We start from the raw sequence: 23,278 nt of genomic DNA on the forward strand, positions 1-23,278 counted from the left end.
TAACTTGTGTTAACGTTTTCTGCCCTCGCACTAACTGCTCCATTCAAGTCATTATTAACTGGAGATGCTCTTCTGTAACCACTCCAAATAATGCCTCTAAGGCTTTGCCTATTATTGGTATAAGTGCTCTCTTAGGCCTGCGTTCCAGGTTCCTAAATTTTTAATAATGGTTCCTTTGATCGGTCCACCGGCGCCTCAAAATGCGCGCCTCGTCCTCTAAAGGACCCAATATCTGCACATTTTGCCCCACCTGTTCATAGGCACTAACTAATTTTCTCCTTAATATATCGAACTGCTCAATCCCTCTTCTATGGATGCTAATTAATTCCTTATAAGGCGGCAAATCATTCACGAGAGTTACCAGTTGGTTCGATTGGGTGATTATTACCTCGCTAGTTCTTTTTACTGAAAATGGCACCCCTTCTCACAAGCAGCACAGTAGATGTCCACAGCAGTTATAACAGGAGCAATACCATGATCGTCCTCATCCCTACAATGAGAGGAAGAATTGGATCGATCAGCGACTTAATCGTCCAACTGATACATCAAGAACAACGTATGGCACCGGTTGCATTTAACAAATGTGGTGACTGCCCAACAATAAGGCATAGAAAGAAACACGACCACGCCCAATCGACGACGCATCACCAACAATGGAACGACGAGATAAAAACAAAATTGAAAGCACAAAAAATAACCAGGGACCCTCTTCCCATAGAAACACCGTGTGTGGATACTCCGTCTAAGAAAGAAGGCGACCATGGCTGGCCAACAACATCAACAAGAATAAGAATAAGAGCAAGAATAATCTCCCAAGGCTCATTCCTCGGTTGTGTCGTAAATTGTCATAGGTCTCTAACAAAAAAGAACATACCACATCAACAACAACGCAATTCATCCCAACAACAAGAATAATTTATTACTAAAATGTATAATCTTAACGGCCTTGCTAACCGAGGGCTCCAATGCGATGGTCAAAGCACTAATTCCACACAAGAAACTCTATTCTTGATTACTATCTCCAAATGCAGTAACCTGCGCATAACTTAGAAATCCATAAAAAAGATATAGATCGGCTTTGGCGCTAAATTGGGTGCAGTTAATTTAGACATCACTTCACTCAGTGATATTAATAATTAATTCCAAGTAATCCCCGTTAAAATGGCGGCCTCTTAACTCATATTTTTCAAATAAGAACTCCTTCCTGACTGAGGCAAAATTCCCAAAGGTCCATTTAATATCGGAAACGAACGCCTTTAATTATCATCGACTGAACTCCCACTAATTCTGTTCAGCTTGATAATAAATTCTTCCAGACTGGAGTAGCTGAAAAAAGATTTTCAAAAACAAATTAAATCAACTCACAAATTTTTAAATTCTTAACAACAGCTACCGATATCAGTTCCCCAAAACACAGATTAATTCAACTAAAACGTTTCGTCAACGCACACGAACTGTTTAAATTGTAATTCTTGTTTTCATTTTAAAAAAAATAAAACATTACTTAAGTTAACGAATCTTTATTATTAAGTTACGATCACGCGGTGTATACACCCAGGGAAAAGAGAGAGAAGAACACAAATTGAAAGGAAGAGGAGAAAAACACAATTCCCCATACTCCTCCTCTTCCAATGTGCGCAAGGGGGTGGTGGCCGCCAGGGTATGAATGTCAAGTGCGAGCGCCACCCGCCTCCCCTCTCACTGATATCAACCAAGTCAGCAGAGGCAACTCAATGCAGCCCTCACTCTCCCCTCCACACAGCGGAGGCCGGCTAACTCTCCCTCTTCTTCTCCCCACACCACCAATGCTGAAAGGATCATGAACAGTGTTATTTTTCTTTTTCGTCCCTTGTGAAAATTATACAATATTTTAAAATCCAAAACCCTTTTTTCACTGCGTTTTCTCTCTATAGAAGTAATTTATGCCATTCGCCGTCGACTAAAAAACAACCCGCACAATTTTTCGAGGGGTTCTCAGCTAGAATATCCCTGCATCATTATTATTATTATTCTCTCTACTCTCTTTTTTCTGCTCTTCTCCCTTTAACGGACTATTGCCGGATCAGCTAATCGTCTTCGCTAATTCGGACGAGCTTTAGTTATCGCCATCAAACGGGCTTTCCTTCTCATGGCTGCCCACGTTATCCAAGAGAAAATTTGGTTCGGACGCCTTGCGACTGGTGTCCTTCGTTTGCCCAGCCCTGGCCAAACGAACTGTCACCAATACAATGGTTAGTGTGGGTGGCCCAAAACTTACTCTAACCCCCTGGCTTTGTAACCAGTCATTGCCATGTGTTAATTCTCTTCGTAAATTCTTCGCACCATATACCCTCATTTGTCCACTTCGTCCACTTCGTCACCTAGTTTGAAGGGTATATTGACCATCCCTTCGAGTTTAAGGTCCGTACCGTCAGTCTCAGTCAACTCCACATCCACGGGCTGCAAAGGTTCCCTATCACGCAGCCTCTCATAAGCATCCACCCCCATCAACGACACAGCTGCTCCTGTGCCGACCAGAGCTGTCAACGTTTCATCTCCCACCTCACAATTCATATACACTAAAGTAAAAGATTACTATCATCAGAACCAGCCCGCTCTCGACAGAACTCAACAAATAGACACTTTAAAATAGGTGAACAAAACTCTCTACCCTCGTATTGATTATTCTCGAGGCTGAGTACCCCGTTTTCCTTCTTGCCTCGCATCGGGTGGGTCATGGGACCACCTATCATTCCATTTCAGATTTCTCGTTCCCAAGTGGCAGACATTCTCTAACAGTTCGCATTTAATCTCAACCACGTTATCCTAATCTTTCGTCGTTGACCTCTCATGACATAATTTAGGATCAAGCTAGTCTTCTGACCCTCCAGGAATTTCTCTGCTCTGTCGGGTTGTCTCTTGATGTCATTGCCACCCCACATCGCCGAGAGAGCTGCTAAGACCTCTCCTTCATCGTAAAAAGTTAATTCCATCCTGACCTCTGCCACCAACACCATCGCTCCCTGACGCCACGCACACCCCTCACGCTGTTATAATGCCCGCATCTCGTAATCCCTTCTACGCTGGGATAGCAATTAAAAATCCCCTTTTACGTCTTAACAAGACATCTGGCTCCGAGTTCGTCGAGGAACGACATAATAGTATGAGAACGCAAATCAATCCGAAATACCTTGAAAAAATGAGATTAGTATCACGATAATGACTGAGAAAATACAACAGATAACCGATCTATAAACGACTTGAATATTAATGAAAAAAAACTTATACGCATGAGCTACAGATGTTAGCCGGGCATAAGAAAACAGATAGAAAAATAAAACACGCATTGAATAAAATTTCAAGAAAATGTGAAACCGCATAATATAATTCATCCCTTTACCAATAAAAAAGTGTCGCTATCAACCAGTAGGGATAGAGTGAATGGACTAACTGATGGACGAAAACACTGACCAGACCACAACTGGATGAAGACAAAGGAAACTCGGATTTTAGGGAGAATTATTGCCACCCAAATTTCACTGAATTTCAACGTTTGAAGTCAATGTCAAAAGATTGTTGTGATAACACAAATTAATTTGCAAAATTTAATAAAAGAGGTTGATGATATTGAAAATTTAGGGATACTTGTAATTCAGCCTCTAGGGAACATATTAGGGTGCCTGTGTTTAATCTCCTAGTCAGTAATTCTTATAATTATTTTAATCAACAAGAAGAAATTGAAGTAGAAAAATACCTTATACCTGATGTTTATCATCTATTGTCTTCTGAAAATTTATTTGTGCAAATGAAGTGGGCAGCAACATAATGCAACATGGATCAGACATTGAAATAGAAAATTTCTCGAGGATATATAGACACATGAAAGTTGAGATGTTGAAAAGCAGGTTTAAAACCGCCAAACTTTCACAAGAAACACTAGACTAGCTGAAAACATTATCAATAATTTTCCGCACTCTTTATCTGTGCTTAAACCTAAACATAGATTCCATGATCAAAGCTTCTTTCTTAGAACTGCACGCCTGTGGAATTGTCTTCCGTTTTCATGCTTTCCAGCTGTTTATAATATGGTTGTCTTCAAGTCCAACGTGAACAAGTTTCTGATGAACCCTTCCACTTAAGTTAACAAATTTTACCAAACTTCCATTACTATCGATTACTATATTGTCCTTTTGACTACTTTACACTCTTTAACCCTTATCCTTGAGTGGCCTATCGGCCTTGATAAGTGTTGACGCCTATGTAAACAAAAAACAAAAAAAAAACTTTCACATTAAAATGGTGCCTGCACCTGACAGAGTCCAGTAATACAGGTTTAATAATCTTCCGCCTCTTTAACTACTACTCTCAGCAAAAGAGGTGGAAGTGACAGTTATGTGAAAAGTGTTCACTAGGATATTGTTTGAAAGTATCTATGGCCGTTTGGACTCAAATAATCTACTGATTAAGGAGCAAATTGCTACCGACAAAATATCACAAGACATTGAGTATTGATAAGATGATCCTACGACCTGCCATTAAAGATCTTCTAAACTTATGATAGGCTGGGTAGATTATGCGAAGGGATTCAGTGCTTTATCCATCGGTACTTAAATGCTTGGACATTTTGAAAATAGTCTCCACCAGCTGAACATCTAAAAGGAATATTATCAATAATTTGGAAACTATTTTAACTTGAGGAAATATTGCATCAGACAACGTGAAAATTAAGAGTGTATTTTTCAATGCTCCAATATTTGCTTTTTGTAACCAGGTATCCTTTTGACGCTATTTTTACGGAATGTGAAAGCAAGATATACACATTGACAAATGCTTTCTACAATCAACCATCTTCTTTTCATTTATTTACTGAAGGTTTGTCGGCAGAAAGTAGAACCAGCTTTATACACTTATGTATGTACTCATATTTTTAATAATGACATAATGACATTAACTGAAATTTTGTATCAAAAATGTGCTATTTGCTATTTTTGTGATTAAAAATACATTCTTTCCACTCAGGTAGCATGAACCTTACAACAAAGAATCTGATAAAAATGTTGACAGCGAGATAAGCTATAATTATTTGCGGATAATTTGCCCATAGCTTAAAGAGCATGGAAACGAAAAATTAACTCACAGCCGAGTACAGCAGAAAATTAAGCATCTTCCTTTAAAGTCGGCATACAATATATGCGATCAATTCCAAGGCTGTAGATATACTACTGGTATACTTGACTGAAATGTAGATGAATTGAAATGTATAGATGTAAAATACGTAAAGTGTTTTCAATTTATTGGGCGTTGACTATGAAAAGGAAATGTACATTCATGTATCTAAAAAGAAAGGATGATAGAGGTTAAGTAACTATTGGCGACGCGGTGTATATGGATGAGAAATGCCCAACTAAATTTATATGGATTAGAAATGCTTAACGAAATTTATATGGATGAGAAATGCCTAACTAAATTTATATGGATGAGAAATGCTTAACTAAATTTATATGGATGAGAAGTACTTAACTAAATTTATATGAATGAGAAATGCTTAACTAAATTTATATGAATGAGAAATGCTTAACTAAATTTATATGGGTGAGAAATGCTTAACTAAATTTATTTCTGTAAATAGTGAAACGTTTTTTAGTGAAGTAATAAATGAAAAGTTACAAAGAAATGCGTTGAAAAATAATACAAGTTTGCAAGAATATATGAAAACAAAATACCTATTACATTCTTTAAATAATGACAGCTGGACGTGGTTTGTCACAGTTGATCTTGAAAATCTAGTGAAAGCACATGTTTGCCAGACCAGGAAGAATCCGTTAACACTAAGTCCATAAAACTCTACACAGACAAAATTGTATGAAAAATTGCCTATATATTTTCGTTAACAAGTGATATTTTTCAGTGATTAATCTCTATTTTACTCACGTAAATGCCTTAAAAGTCGAAGAAATGTTCGTGTTACGCCCACGGGGAACCCAGGACGAACGATGGTCTATCTTTGGTGTTGTACTTAAGAAGTTTTACTCTCTTCCACAACTCGTCCGCTTCTTCCCCAAACAGGTGTTGTACTCTTTTTTCTTTTCCTCTTCCGGACTAACAGCAACCTCAGATGAATGAGATAATGCCACTATCACGAAACAAAAAAATGTCTTCTGCTGTTTCAAGCCCTGATAGATCCGTTTATGTTCTTATTTTCGTTTTACTTTTTGTATCAGACTGCTTTCAGGTTAAGTGAGGTGCTTCTCTACTGTGGGTACACTATAGCCATGGCCACTTATTACTGTGGCTGTTAACACCGTTATTGAACCCTCCCTGATCTTGTAATCACATAGGCGCATTCTGGTATCAGCCATTTTTGTCGTATACTCATTCACAGAAGTTAGGCTTCTTTAGAACAATGAACTTTATCGAAGGCACGTGCGTTTAATTCCGCCTCGTGAAAAACTGTTTCTTAATTGTCATATATAAAACTCTCTGACCCGCTCTCTCCGATTATGTTAAACTGTCAAAATTTTATGACGAGAGGATTGTAACAGGAACGCAGGTTATTCGTGAGTCGAAGTGTCACATCGATCAGAACGGACTGTGTAGTCTAGCCTCTTCTGACGAAATAAGCGGTAGGTCGCCCTTCTTATCCCCACTGTTTTTGTGAATAGACATGCTGGTAACCGCGTTAATCTCAGCTACATGCAGTGTATCAGTCAAGGGCTCAGATTCCATGGCTTTCTTCATTACATTGAACCACCGCTGTTACACGCGCGTCAAATGGTTGACCATGTTGAGAATTTACGCAATTAATGATACATCCGCTGAGAGCTTGTATTATTTTATCAATTCTTAAGGTGTAGTCCATTGTCTCTAATGCAACTCAATAGGAGCGTTAGTGTGACTTCACGCTCTCCAGCTAAGAGTGTCCGACACAAAGATCCACGCATACGCATAGTCTTTCTACGTCCCAAACCTTGAAGCACCGAATTAATTCGCCAGCCAGTGTGGCCAAATGAATATGTTTCCGATCATTTTTAGGCATACACGTGCCCTTTACTACTGTCCTGTAGAATTCCTATGCACCTCTGGCTGCTAGCGCGTTGGAATCGACACATGCGTTCAGTTCTCGGGCGTCCACGCACCAATGCCCGCAAGCTGGATTATTCTGTTTTACTGAGTCAAGTTTCTCATAGATCATATATGAAATGTATCCGTATATTTAATATTTAATTGGAATTAGCGATCAAGGTTGAATATTTTGGTCTCATAAATTCATGTTTATTTATTATCTGATTTTCCATGGTCGGGTCCGTGCCGAATGGTATATATGTTATTTAATTGGAATTTATTATCGAGATGAGTATTACTTATTAATTTTGTCTATTGCGGACTATTATCCTCATCTTATTTTTAGTTGTTGTTCATGAGGTTTTGCCTAACTATTTCTCTGGCCTTCGTCAACTGGTAACCGCGACGGGATACGAACTCCGAATCTCCTAACCGCGTTCTCAGCGATTACTGCCATCCACAGTTGTTGTCATCTCACCACGTTGGAACGTCGTTAACAACAATTAAAAAAGGATGAGGATAATAGTCCGCAAAGAAGTAAATTAATAAACGTATGCATATTCTACAGAAAGGGCACGTAAATAGAGAAACTAAATTCTACTAATCACAACACATAACTACTCTATAAGCATTAGCTATATAAAAAGCGAAGCTAGACAAGAATAAACAATAAATAATGCATATAAATAGATGAAAATCTAAACTAAATCATATAATTATAGTTGGGTCCTCTATGATAAATTTAAAAACATTGCGAAACAGATACACACGCTTAACGCACTGGAAAATGCTTTATAAACTCAGTACAGTTCTAATACACCCGAATCAAAACAAACTCATTTAAATCTAAAAATATAATAATAATAATGATAGAAGTCAGAGAGCATAAGAACATGTAAATTATATTACAGTAATTCCCAGACTAAGGACAAATGAGTAGGAAAGCTAAAAAAACAAGCACAAAAGAACACCAAATGTTTTCAGAAATCTGAAACGAAATATTGAACATTGAAAAGACCACCCTCATTTGTAGTTCGGAAACCATAAACATAACCAGATCACACTGATGAAACCCATATACACTAAGATAAAATAAGTTTTGTATACAGACAACAATGAAGGTAGAAAACACGCGACGCCAAACTGTACTTCAAACAATGATAATGAAAAAAGTTACAACCTGACCCCAAGTATCAACACCATCAATGGGTGTTTCAGAAACTAATCATAAAGATTGTTGCTGAATAAAAAGTACGAAACACAAGAACATTATCCATATGTACATTGAAGGAAGTATTGGGATCTTTACGTAACTATTGTAACTCAGATTCCAGCGTAAACTAACGGCAATGCATGGAAGCTAAGCGAGTTAACATTACTTACTGCACGACTTGATTTTGGGAATTTGTTATTAATCGGAATATAAGCAAGAGAGCTTGTGATTACTTTCGGAAAATTACTTCTGTAAGCACATAAAATTACCACAAACACACAAACACACACGCACGCACACACACGCGCGTGCACACACACACACGCGTGCACACACACACATATATACATATATATATATATATACATTTATTATAAACATGTTTGTCATAATTGAATTATGTATGGGTTATATAAAGGGATCTTAACATTAAAATAATGTTACACTTGCTTCTAGTACTATCAAATACTTATTGTAAGTATATTATTATGTATAGTAGGAGTTGTATAGTGTTTTATACTAATATTATTTAATTGTGTACTATATAGCTGCAGTATAATAAATGTACATGAGCTCTAAGTTGGAGCTCGCATCCTTTTCAGACAAATATTCGATGGATTTAATTTAATTTTGCATTATCCTCGTCGCCGTCATTTGGAACATGCGAAATCAGCCATTTTTATCAGAAAATTGTGGCTTAAAACTGCTTACTTGCGTTCTTCGCGTTAAATTGACATCAATTCTCGTGTCTGTAGTTATCATCACCAGTGGTCCACCGCATACAGACAGAAAATGTTTGCTTAAAGATCGAAGTTCAGTCGAAAAAAAATAGATAAAGTAAAGTAAAATATCTGAGCCTGTCGAAATTCTCAGTTGATTTAACGCTTGATGAAGTCCTTTTTGAGAGTCTATAAGTCAAAAAGAGAAACAGAAAAAAGTACAATGTATGCAAACCTGGTCATGCAAAGATGAAGAATCTGAAATGATGGAAAGAGCCGTCTAACAGAACCCATACAACCACACCCAGTCGCCGAGATTCTTCCCATGGTTCTTGAATTTTCACAATTGGCTTACATCCAGTTGCATTAAAGGAGAAAATCCCATTACTCACCTTGGCGTTTGCTTCGTTTTTTTAACTCTTGTTCTCTATCGATTCTTTTGGAAGTTTGCCACCGAATTTACGACATTGGAAAGAATTATTAATGCTCCACCCTCGCAAAACTCCACTTTCGCCTAGACTTGGAAACGATATAATTTTCGCATGTGATAAGTGAATATGTGTTTATATATTTAAATACCTGTAAAAATTAGGGAGACAAAGATTAGCATAGATTTATTAATAGTGCATGTCACGTTAACCAATTCAATCAGCGAAAATAAATTAAAATATCACTGACATATTTTCTCAGTTACAACAAATGAGAAAACACAAGTACTTGATTAAGATTTAATATTACAACATGCTTGTCATAATATTATATCGAAAAACAATTAGAATTTATCATAGAAAATTCAAGACAGGTATCATAAATGACCAATGTTATTAAATCACACTGAAAACCGCACGAACCAAGCTTATTGGAAAGAACTATATAAAATATGATAGGCAAGTTCAGCAAAAGAGTAAATTAAATAGGAGAAATTAAATAGGAGAAATTAAATAGGAGAAATTAAATAGGAGATTCTGTAAAATACAAAAATAAAAAAACCAAAATGAGACAAACCGCATAAAAATTGAACACGACGAACTAGACCTAAAATTATTTAAACATGCATATGTCATTTGTTTTAACAAAACGTGAAATTCGTTAATGATTTAATAAAATGCGCTCTTAAATATATGTTGCAATTAGACAAGTAGAATAGGATAAATTTAAAGAGTTTCCTTTTTACTTGACAGTCACCACTTATGAAGGCCCGAAGGTCACTCGAGGATAAGGTGTAATTAATTTAAGGTAGTAGTGCAGTATCGTTTATTATGTAAATAATGTAGAATTGTTTACTTATGGAGATGGCTCAACAGCAAATTGTTTACATATGATTTGATTGAAAGCATGTTGTTTTAAATCGGGAAGAAGAGCAGACAGGTTGCCACCGGCGAATTGTTTTGGGATAGAAGTTTTGATAATTTAATTTGCGTTAAGACTAAGGCAAGGATAGAGCGCAGGGAAATAGTTTATAGTTGCTGTAACTAGTTAAGTGTATTTTGTAAATGTTATGCAACGGAGAACCATACATTAAAGTTCAGTCGAGCTCTAACTGTAAATATATATCAGGGATAGGCTCGCAACATATCTTCTTGGGGAAAGTGGTTGCAAGGAAGAGAAAAGGGCATCACCTACTAGGTTTCGAACACGGTTTGGAACTCTATAAAAGCTGGATAGGGCGCACGGAGCAGCTCATGGCTGGAGGTGGCAACAATGCTCTATTATATAGCGTATCTAGTTCTTATCGAGATATAGGATTGCATCGATAGTGAGATACTTTCTGGAGCAGTAGAGTGATCCAATAATTTTTCCAGCGATTTTGACAAGATATATATATATATATATATATATATATATATATATATATATATATATATATATATAGGGAGCCGGGATCAGTCAGAGAAACTTATTAGGACATGGAGCTTCCCCAAAATGAGAGCCAATCCTTGCGATTACGGCGTGATGGGGTTAGAGCGATTATGATAAAAGGTAAGCCACTGGCTTAGTTTCTGATGCATTAAAATTAAGCCGCATACTTTTCCGCATTACACTAGTTTCTCAAAATCAAGAGAAACAGATAGAGAGAGAGAAAGAGACAGAAAGAATTTGGCCATTGCTGGTCTTTGAAGTGGTGCCCTAGAGTGTAGAGTCCTCTGCATAAATGTCTTCGAATGATCTAACATTGTGATTTAAAGGATCATGGAAAACCCCCGAAGAAGAGAGTTGGGCCCAGGATGAAATCTTGAGGGATGCCAGCGTTAATTCTATGAGTTTCTGATTAACGACTATACTTATAAGCCTTTCAGAGAGAATATATTTGATTACTCAGAGAATATGTTCAGTTATTCCATAGCTGGCGATCTTGTAGAGGCTAACATTTATGCCATACTCTATCAAAAGTCATTGATATGTAAAACGCTATTGTTCTAGAAACGAAATCCCTGTCGGGATATTCACTAATCCTACGTTATATAACAGTAAGCCCAGTAGCTGAAGATATTGGAGAACAATTTATATTGCATGACACTGAGCAGTTTATTTTTGCTAAGGTGGTAGACCACTTCTCTGTATATAACAGTTTCCAGCAACTTACTGATGATGCATAGGAGACAAATTGGTTCGTACTGGGAGGGAGATGCCCGATCCCCAGAATATTTTAATACGAGAGTAGACTGATGAAGTTTTCCGGGTGTCGGGGAGCATTTTCCCTTAAGGCAACGTTTAAACGGTTCTGTAATATTACAGTTAATGGTTTTTAAGCACTATAACTGGAATGCTGTCAGGGCCAGCTATTTTAATGGAATCAAGGTTTTGGATAAGCTTGGCAACATCATGTGCAGATATTTGTATATCGCATAGTGTGTTTTCAGTCACAGAGGAAATACTGGAGGTGAGCGACCCTGATCGCAAAGAAAAGAATTTGTTTCGTCAGATGCTTACAAAATTACTTCAGGTTCATTAATAATGGTATGGATATAAGGTCCTGTTTGTTATTTGGCGGAAAAGCTATTTAAACTTGACGTATTAAGTATGCATATATCTTTATTACTCTTTTAAAATAGTTTCTGGCAGATATAAAAATGACTTTAGTTTCACAATATCTATTACATTGTAGGCAATAGGAATAGCGATTTCTGTGCGCAGTGGCAGCGGCACATTTCCATAGAACCAGGGCCTGGTATTTGACATTTGCTGGATTTTCTTGGAGGGTATGAAACGGTCTATAATGACAATTAGCCAATCAGTCAGATTAGATGCTATAGAGGGCACGTTCTTTTTTTTGAACTTGGAGTGCGTAGGTATATCTGATATAAATGTTTTGAAGTTATTTCAATCAGACATAAAGTATCGATTTTCAGCACGGCGAAGAGGTACATCTGAGAGTTTATTACATTTTGATTCTATTTTAACTGAGAAATCTGAGTGAATGAAAAATCGCAATGGGCACAGAATTAAGGATGAGTCCATTTCTGGTATAGTTGTAAGAAAAAAGGTCAAGGAGACTTGCATATTGTCTATCGGTTTTAGAACGTAATAGAATATAATATATCGTAGACGTTAGATATGAACACATGTTTCATTCTCTGATTTTTTATGAAGATGAAAAATACAGTTTCACATTGACATAATCAAGAAAATTGCTTTCATCTTTTCGCTAACATGTAATTAATAAACGTATATTTTAAAATTTAAAAAAATAATAGTTGCAAATTATAAAGAATGATAAAAAAGCCGCTTTTCATTTCTAACTTTTGGTTTGTGCAAGTCATGCAAAGTTCGTTGAGAGTAAACATTTTTTTTATTTAAAACACACAAACGGAAAAAAGAAAAAAAAGAAAACTAGATTTTTCTTGCGGCCTGGCCGACTTTCGCTTGTACAAATATTTTAATTTTCCTCTTTGCAAAAAGCCATTTTTTACATGTATATTTAAAAAAAAATATCATTGTGACCGAACAATTTCTCTGTCGATAGTCTGCATGATTTTCTTTGTTTCGGTAAAATCACAGGAAAAAATAAATATATCAACTTTACGAAGGATCGAAAACGCATTAACTCCATTACGAGAATTCAGGCTAACAACGTGAATACACGAGTGGATATTTACTACGAAATAGGGGTTTCAATTTGTTTTATTATTCCTTCTTCTGCACCCAAAATTCGTCGTATTATTCTTCTCGAGAGAGTTAAAAAAAATTGCAATTGTCTTCTGTCCTTTGTGGAAGATTGAACATCTTTTTCTGATAAAAAAAAACATGTAGGTGAGTTTTTTCTTCGTGAATATTAGTTTCCCCGTAAAGTCGCGTTTTTTTTGTTTAGCATTACTTAGATCCAGATTGGTATTGTGAGTACATTTTTTTTTAAATGGAAGAGCTTTCCAGGCAACTAGTTGAAATGATACGTTTACAGCAAACTCATACGTTGAAAGAAAAGAAGCAGACAAAAGAAGAAAAAAGAAGAAAGAGAAAAAAGAAGAAAGAGGAGAAAAAGAAAAAAAGAAACGCTAGAGAAGAAAGATGAGAAAGCATAGAAAGACAGAGTAAAGAAAAAAAGAGAGAGACGCATAAAGAGAAGAAGAATGAAAAGAAAGAGAAGCGAAAAAAGAGAAAGGAGTTCAGCGAAAAATACTGTAAATGCAGACACATGCAAAGAAAAATTTGGAACAATTAATCAAATTAATCAAATTAATCAAAGAAAATAACAACGAAAAAGACCAGAATGTATTTCCCACATCCCGATCTGGTTAGCATTTGAAATATTCCACTATCTTCCTGAATAGAAGTCGACCTTTAAAGCTTATTTTCACAAAGTTGGTCTCTTATTTAGGATAATTATAGACTATTAAAATAGTAGATGAAGGCTCCTCTTTTATTACAAGAAATGGGAGATTCGAAACATAAAGTCTATCAACTACATCATCATTAAACAGACAAACGAATTGTACTTCGAAGGGACCGTGAATTTTTGACGGAATTATACTGTCCAAAAATTAGTTTATTCCGGAGAATATGGAAAGCCATCAACCGGGCACTCAAAGAAGACCATGATTACGCCACATTTGTTTCAGTCGTAAATAGAAACTGTGGCGACTTCGGACTATCTTCCTTGACACTTGACAACTTAAAGGCCCTGATTTTCTTTCAAAGCTTAGTGTCGAACAAGGACACTGAACTAAAACGCCAGGCTGTAAACAGATTGGAGAAACTACCAAATATAACCCTTTAACAATTGTCTACGGAATGCCAAATAATCATGTGAAAGAAATAAGCCTCAGAAATAAAGAAAATACAAGTGAAGCACACAGTAAAAGGTACGAAGTTGCAAGAAATCGTATTTTCAAAACGGTCCAGCGAAAGCCAATCAAACCCCCCCGTAAAAATCCCAAATAAAGACGGAGTTACATCGTTATACATGCCAAGGATGTAGCGATCCCGGAAATGTGCCTGATGCAGACTCAACGGACACCGAGCCTAACGTTGCAAAGCGAACGGGCCCTGCAGCAGCTACGTAAAAACAACGACGATTAGAGCAGATGGCGAAAATGTACAGAAGTACGTGACGGTAAATTTTGAGGCAAGAATGTTGGACTCCAACTTGACAGTGGTTCGGATTCGTCCATAATAACCCATTATACCTAATGCAAAATAGGATAACCAAGGATGATGAGAACCATGAAAGTTGTTCGTTCAATAGCAAGAGAAAGAAGATTTAAAGGTAAGGGTTCCATTAACGTAACGTTGAAGGGAAAACACATTGAATCTCAACATGTTTCTATTAAGAAAACAAAAAAAACAAACACTAATAACCTTTTTTGGGATGGGCTGGTTTAAAAAAGTTGAATACTAGGACTCCCCCATTAGCGATTTTGTCAAAAGTGGAAAACCAACAGCCGGAAGCACTAGGCCAATGTACAAAGATGGAAACGACGTTACAGTTACAAGACAATGTTATTCCAGTCTTCAAAAAAGCAGCGTATCATTTTTCCCTAGACAAAAGATTGGCGTAGAACTTGATAAACTCACCAGTACAGGAATTTTGACCCCAGTCTACTACAGAGAGTGAGCTGCACCCATCGTGTATTTAAAGAAAAAATCGAAGGATATCAGAGTCTGCCCAGACTTTTCAATCGGGTTTAATGCAAAGTTTAATGATTATTACCCGGTACCCACCACCGACAAATTTTTACAAAACAAAATGGAGGGGAAATATTCTCAAAAATATCTATATACAAAGCGTACCTACAGATTCCCGTAGAGGAAGAAAGCTAAAAACATTCGTGCATTACACTCACAAAGGACTATTTAAGTTTACTAGGATACCTTCCGGGATTAAAGTCGCACCAGCTATCTTTAAACAAATAATCGATTCGATGTTGAGCGACGTTGATGTTTTCATCGGATACCTGGACGATATTCTAAATTAAAAGCGAATCTATAGAGCAACATAAAAAAAATATTTTTGAGACGTTCATAAAAGCGAACGGCTTCACATTTTTAGACACTAAATGTGAATTTTCCTTGAACTAATAAAATACATAGGAGAGATAATAGATAGGAATGGTAGAGGCATGATTCAGAAGGTTCATAGTAATAAAAATATGCCTGAGCCACACGAAATAACTACACTGCAAAATCTTTTTTGTAAACTTAGCCAATTATTATTAAGCCGTCCTTCCTAATATGCACACATACTGCACGAGGTTTGGAACTGGACCACGTAATACAAGATGGTGTCCGAAAAGCTAAAGAAGTGTTCGAATCGGAACTATTTCTGACCTATATACATATTTATATCTATTTATATATATATATATATATTTATATATATATGTATAGTTATCTATATATATATATATATTTGTATATATATATTTATATATATTTATATATATATATTTATATGTATATACATATATATATATATATACGTATATATATATATATATATATATATATATATATATATATATATATATATATATATATAAAGTAATGTGATTTATAATTTAAAAGTTTTAAAATTTTTAAAATTTAAAAATCAAAATTTAATTAAATTAAAAATCAGTTTTTGGTGTCTTTTCAATTCAATAGAAATCCTCCTAAATTTGCTGATGAGAAGGCCGTGCTTACCAAAAAAACTATGTATAATTATTCTACGTGACTTCATGTATACCACAAATAAAAAGCACGGATTTCCGAAACGATCGTACAGATAATTGACTTTGTTGTTGTTCCTTCTTATGAAACTGATTTTTAATTTAATTAAATTTTGATTTTTAAATTTTAAAAATTTTAAAACTTTTAAATTATAAATCACATTACTTAATATTGAATTAGCTCTAGGACATTTAACTATCGAGCTTATTATATATCTAAATTACAACGAGCATTTCCTGTATTTTAATTAAACTAGTAATTTCACTATTACATTAAAATACACTTAGCTCTTTAGACTATTATTCTAATCTCCTTTAAATTATATATATATATATATTTTATGTATATATTTATATATATATATTATATACATATATGTATATATATATATATATATTTATGTATGTATATTTATATATGTATATATATATATATTTATATATATTTATATACATATATGTATATATATATATATCTGTAGAAATATATTTTCTTATAATATATACCAATACTTACTTCATATATCTGTAGAAATATATTTTCTTATAATATATACCAATACTTACTTCAGAAGCTCAATGTAATTACAGAGCAATATCGTGAATTAATGACGAAAAGCTATGTTTCAAAATCATGATGTTGGCTATCTGATTATTTATCCCTTTAATTAGCTTGACATTTAGAATTCTTGGCAGTATCTTTTTCGTATCGCAAAATCAATCACGTAATTCTTATATTAATCAAGGAATCTATCATTTTCCAATTCAACATAAGTGGGTAGTTTCAGGTTCCCTTCCAATTTTCGGATTTTAATTATCAAATCATACTTTTTTCTTTTGATGGAGTGATTGTTGTTATTTCTTCTTATTTGTTAAGGGCATAATAAATACACTCATTGATCTAATAATTAAGTGAGTGGTTTTGCTCAACGAAACAGATAATCTCAAGAATGTTAAATGTCAACTAACTTAAAGAAAGAAATAATAAGATGGTCAACATCATGAATCTTAGAATATATATGTATATATATATATATATATATATATATATATATATATAACATATGCAGCTGTGTTCATCTGTTTCTCGTAATGTCATCACGTCCAGATTTTTTTTAAACTCACGAGCTGTTACAGTCTTTAGTAAGGTTTATTCCAATTCATAGTGGATGTTCGTTTGAACCTCATAACGATGTATAGCAATATCATCTTGAATTTTGAAGCATCTATGACAATTTAAATGTGTTGAAAAATGACTGGAAATCCATTTCAGCCACCTAGAATATATACAGAGAAGCATGGAAATTTTAACTGACAACTTTATTTTTGTTAATTGTAGATTTGGCAATGTGATATTTTGCATTCGACTTGTTTAGACAGTTCACAATGAAAATGCTGACATACAAGCAGCGTCGGATAATTGACAATAATTCGATCCATTTACCGAGAGAAATATTTGATGAACTAAAAAATTTAAGAAATGGATCAATAAACTTGCCATCCTTATTCTGTCGATATTTACTCATGAAATTATTTTCCGTCCGTGATATGTAAAGTCCGCCGTCAACAATGATAAGCTGATGAATCTGGTACAATAGCCAACTTGGTAGAGAACATTCGATGTGTTATTGCTTTAATACAGGCCTATTAATGCGTAGAGTTTAAGAAAATTTAACTTAACTGAATATATGAAAGCAGCGGACTCCACAAATCTGAAACTGAATGTAAATGATTAATGTAAAATATTTAATAGTTGTAATAAACCATACATTTTTAAAAGGAAAACTCTTTCATTTTAAGGTCATCTACTCTAAAAAAAAAAATTCCGTTATATATATATATATATATATATATATATATATAATTATTAACTATAATAATTATTAAATACTTACAGACACCAGTGTTTCATCATCATCAGTGCAGAATGTCAGAATTGACACCGGTCGAGAGATTTGAACCCGGCAACGAAGTAATTTCTGACTCTATTAGCAATTACCAAATCCATTACGCCGTCATTAAGGATGAAAAATACTGTTCAAATTTAAGCATTTATTGTTAAATGTTTTACATAATTATGGACTATATTAATGATTAATACCTACAGACACTAGTGCTTCATCCATTCAGGAATCATCAGCGCAGGGTGTCACGATCAACACAGGTCGAGAGATTCGCACCCCGCAACGAAGCCATTCGGCCACCGTGTACCGCGAGAAATACTGTTGAAATTTAAATGTTCATTTTTAAATATTTTCACGTCTTATATGATGATCTCACATACAAGCTAAATTGACAGATATATATATATATATATGTATATATATATACGTATATATAAATACACACACATATATATATATATGCATATACGCTTGTATGCATGTATGCATATATATGTATGTATATATATATATATATATATATATATATATATATATATATATATATGATTTTGGATCCGTGAGAAGCACGTGACCATCGAAGCTTTATTTGAAATATAAAACAATGCCGTATGTCATTCATTTTGGAAATTAATTGTTTAGTTTGAGGAGTTTGCAATTAATTCAAGTCTAATAAATAACAGAGGTGTATAGTAAATGAGAAAATATATAGCGCCTCTTTACGTTATGATAATTACATTTCTTACAATGCATGACTAGTCTTTTATGTTTCGAAATGAAAAGGTCACTGATTGTACAAGAACATAAGATTTCGATATAAGAGCAATAATTACTGCCAGCTCATATCAAACTAATTAATATTTTTTAGACGCAATTATTTTGTTCGTTAAGTAGTTGTTGTTTCGTTGCATTTTATTCTAACAAATGATAACCATTTCTAGTTAGAATTCTACAATGAGTAGTAGTAAATCCTTTTTTCTATCTTACTTAGACCATTGCTTCATTAGACAGTGTTTGCCCTCACAAAATACACACCGAAAAAGAATTCTTTGAATCTTGAAGAAAAATGTAGTAGGCAAAAGAAAAACAATCAGGAACACAGATAGGAAATAGTCAGTATCGCCCACCTCTAGAAGAGAGGGGTTTATTGGATGTAATAACCGTAGAGAAAAAAAACAAGCAGAAAAAAAAGCTTCTCACAGACACGTGGTTGGTCACAAAAACAATCCAATCGCCAGAACAACCTACACACAAACTGCCGGACACTCCCCATTGCTTTGCAGCGTCCTGCCTTTATAGCGGCCAGGAATTGTCCATTTGCATAATCGCGTTAGAGTAGACCCGATTTTACGAGAATTGCATGAGGTCAACGCTAATAAAAAAACATGGACGCCATCTTGGAACTCTCTCTTCCGCTCAGTCTTAAACACAACATATGTATCCGAGATAAGCTATATATTTCCCCTCATTTCGGTTATTGTTAATTCTGCTACACTCCTCCCTGATCTCAAGAACCAGAGACAGCACTTCCTCCTTGCCATCTTCCTCATTATCACAGTTATTGCCACCAGTCTGTTCCATAGGCGGTGTTTCACTATCAGGGCAGGGAGGGGCATTATCCGTCTTTGTCGGGCACTCCTTCGTAAAGGCAAGACAGGTGGTTCCTCTTCCGCCTCTTCGGTATGTGCATTATATGGCTCAAATCCTCTCCGTCGTCCTGCATCATTTCAGAAGACATCGTACCGTCTTCCTCTTCCTCTTCCTCCGATGTAACAACATAATGGCGAGGGCGCAGATCTTTCACGTGGCGAGGAACACCGTCCACCAAAATCGATCGAGGGCTGATTACCTTGGTCACCTCACTCTTGCCGAACCTCGTGGTACATCGATTTTGCGGTCTTTTGACCAACACGCGATCTCCAACCTGGTAAGAGCTGTCCTTGGGACCTGGGGACGCACTTGCGAGATTGGTCTCCTTTACTCGAAATTCGTATCGATAAATCCTGTTGACAGGTGCAGTGAAAGGAGGTGTGTCGTCTTTTGGTGTGATGTTATACCAGTAGACCTCCTCCTGTATGAGACAGCACATTCTAGCCGCTATTCGTTTCACTGTACGGTGACATCGCTCCGCTACGCAATTCACGGCTGGAGCGTATGCACAAAGGAATCCAAAGTTAACTCCCAATTTATGTGCAAATGCTTGGAATGCGTTGCTGCAGAAAGCCGTGTTATTGTCTAAAAGGGTTTCATGCGGCGAGCCACGCTCGAGGAACACTGCCTCCAAATGATGAATCACGCTAGCCGAGTCCTGCCTCGCAAATTTCCTCCAAACGGAGAAACGTGATTCTGTTAAAGTTAAAAAATGGAAGGTGACATAATGTGTCATATCCATTCCAATTCTCTGCCAATTCTCGTTAACTTCCATCTTTCCCTTTTTCCACCTGACTGGCGCTGGGTCAATGGACTGGCACTCCTCACATTTCCGTATGACCGTTTTAACGGTTGCTTTTGTCGTGGTTGGGCAACTTCTGACAAAGTAGTTAGTGCGTCGCACCTCCGGATGTCCGTTACCTTTGTGAATAGCCATGATTTGACTCTCATCGAACTCCTCTGTGTGAACCGCGCCTCCGGGTCAAGCACGTTTTCTCTTTTTCGTTGGATCAAAGCACTGCTGTGGTAATCGTGTCAATCGAGCAGCGATGTTTCGTGCTGATAGAACCAGTGTCACGTCCACTATCAGTCCGTACTCTTTCACGAGTTCCTTGAGAGTGCTTAGTCGCCTCCTAATAAGTATCTCACTTGCTGCTTTGGTAGTACTCACTCCTTTTCAGTTAGCGTATCCGAGACTCAATGGTATACGCAGACAAAATCTGTTTTCATGTGTAGCACCTTGCTCTCCCACTGAAGAGCCAAATCGATGCCTTTCAATACAGCGTCCAGTTCGGCTATGTTGATATGTAGAGAGTTATCTTAGGTCGCAGCCAACATGCATCTTCCAACACAGTTTCACGCATCTCCAAGATAGCAGCAATTGCTAGGGAGCTAGCATCGACCGATACATTCAGCTCTTTGCCGTCCACACACCAATTTCCTCGGGCCTGCTGCACAGATTCCAAGGTTTCGAACATTATACAATGCAGTACGGCGTCCCTTACTTCATCATTCCAGGCCTTCCTTGCCGAACTTACTCTCCTTCTGAATATTCCACAAGCCACACCGGAAAGAGCCCAACAAGTCACAGGGAAAACATTGTTCATCGCGTAACAATATTGGGAGCCTCTGGAATGGCATTTCCTCGCTTCCACCGCAATTCACTGCATTTCATCCTGACCGCAAATCCCAGCACCCATGCACCGTCCTTCAACCGATCTGGGTTCTTGTACTCCAACCCTAACTGCGCTAGGTGTTCTCGGACACGGATCGCGGGCACCACTTCTTCATTGATAAAAATACCATCAATGTAAGCAGATGCTGCGCGGCTTACAACTTTTTCCTGAGATAATACTTCGTTGACAATTACTCTCATTATCAAACCGAACCCCAGACGGGTCAGACAGTATTTTTTCCCGTCGATTTCCACAGTCTGATATATCCACAGTGTCTCATGAACCCGGACTTGTAGATATGCTTCCTGAGGTCCAGTAGAGACATGTTAGCACCTTTTTGTCTCCATTCGCGCAGCTTAGACGCACAAACATCTGCGTTAGCCGTAAACGCGTCTACGTAATGATTTAGGTCCCGGTATTCCATCACAGGGGAGACTTTGGTCTTGTTCTGCTGTATCACAGTCATCAGGGGAATTAGGCTTTTAGGGGATCCCAATTTATCCTCTGGGTACGGCACGAATCAACCATTATCTATCCTGTTGCGGAACTCCTGCGTGTATTCTTCACGGATTTCTGCCGGCACTGGGTATTCTGACACTCGATTGTGTAGCTTTTCAGACGACTCCCACGATTCGGTCCACGTTCAGTTTTGATGATCACAGGTGGCGGTGAAATCCGGTTCATTAATAGAAATGCCTGCGTATTTAATACTTTTCCTGCCGCCCAGCCGCACTGGTCCTGTAGGCTCAACAACGACACCTCCCAGAGCTTTTATTGCGTGGATCCCTGGAAGTAAGTCAAACCCCAGCGGTTTGCCACGCACCACCAACATATCAATTCTTGCAGACACACTTTCATCAGTGGATACAGAGACCGCTCCAACACCGCAGCACGCATGGGATATTCCACCAATCGTTTTTGACACTCACGTTCGTTTTTTCGCCAAGACCGCCACCGGTCTGCATGTAAAATCGTCCTAGAGCATCTGGTATTAATAAGCGCCAAACATTGCGTCCCGTCAACATGAATGCTTATCACCGAGAGCGTTGTGTTCGCATCTTTGTTGGGAAGGAGACTGGCGCTTATGCTTTCTCCCCTTGCTCGTTTCCCGAGCAGTTCCGATCCGAGTGTCCATGCTCACCGCTCCGGTAACACTGTGTTCCGCGTTTTCGACAGTCCTTTGCAAGATGGCCTTGAACGTTGCATTCGAAACAGGTCACACTAACAGGAATATTCTCGGCCCTGTTGTTGGTTGAGCGTGTGGCCGCAGCCACGTCCTGATTTTTTTCCCCAGTCGTTGTAAAAATTCTCGCTCTAGACATTAGCTCAGCCATGGTCAGGGCTTCGATGTTCGGCACCCGTTGAAGAGCAATTGAGATGGCGTCAGAGAACCCAGTGACGAAAGTCAATTTTGTGAGTCTCTGTAAGCCATCTCCGATGACTCCAGCCAATCCAACCAACTGCCTGATTTTGTTAGGGTAAACATCCACACGTTCTTCAGCCCATCTAACCATAGTAATTTTTCTGCATGCTGCAAATGCGTCGTCGGTAAATGCCTCCTTTAATCGGGCTTCAATCTGGTCTATCTTCTTTTGATCGTCCTCCTCCATTTCCATGTAGAGGGCCAGTGAATCACCTTCCAGATATAAAGGTAGCAGACTCGCTACATCATCCACCTGCTGAAGTTGTGCGACAAGTCTCACTTTTTCAGCTACGCTACCACGTCTCCCTCGCAAGAGAACGGCTTGATAATATCACTGCTTATCCGCAACTTCGCCATAGTCGGGCTGAAATAGCTTGAAGAAAAATGTAGTAGGCAAAAAAAAAATCAGGAACACAGATAGAAAATTGTCAGTATCGCCCACCTCTAGATGAGAGGGATTTCTTGGCTGTAATAACCGTGGAGAAAAAAAGTAGATATAAAAAACAA

This window comes from Euprymna scolopes, chromosome 12 (genome assembly GCF_053919585.1).
Source record: "Euprymna scolopes isolate OS-2025 chromosome 12, ASM5391958v1, whole genome shotgun sequence".
NCBI lineage: Eukaryota > Metazoa > Mollusca > Cephalopoda > Sepiida > Sepiolidae > Euprymna > Euprymna scolopes.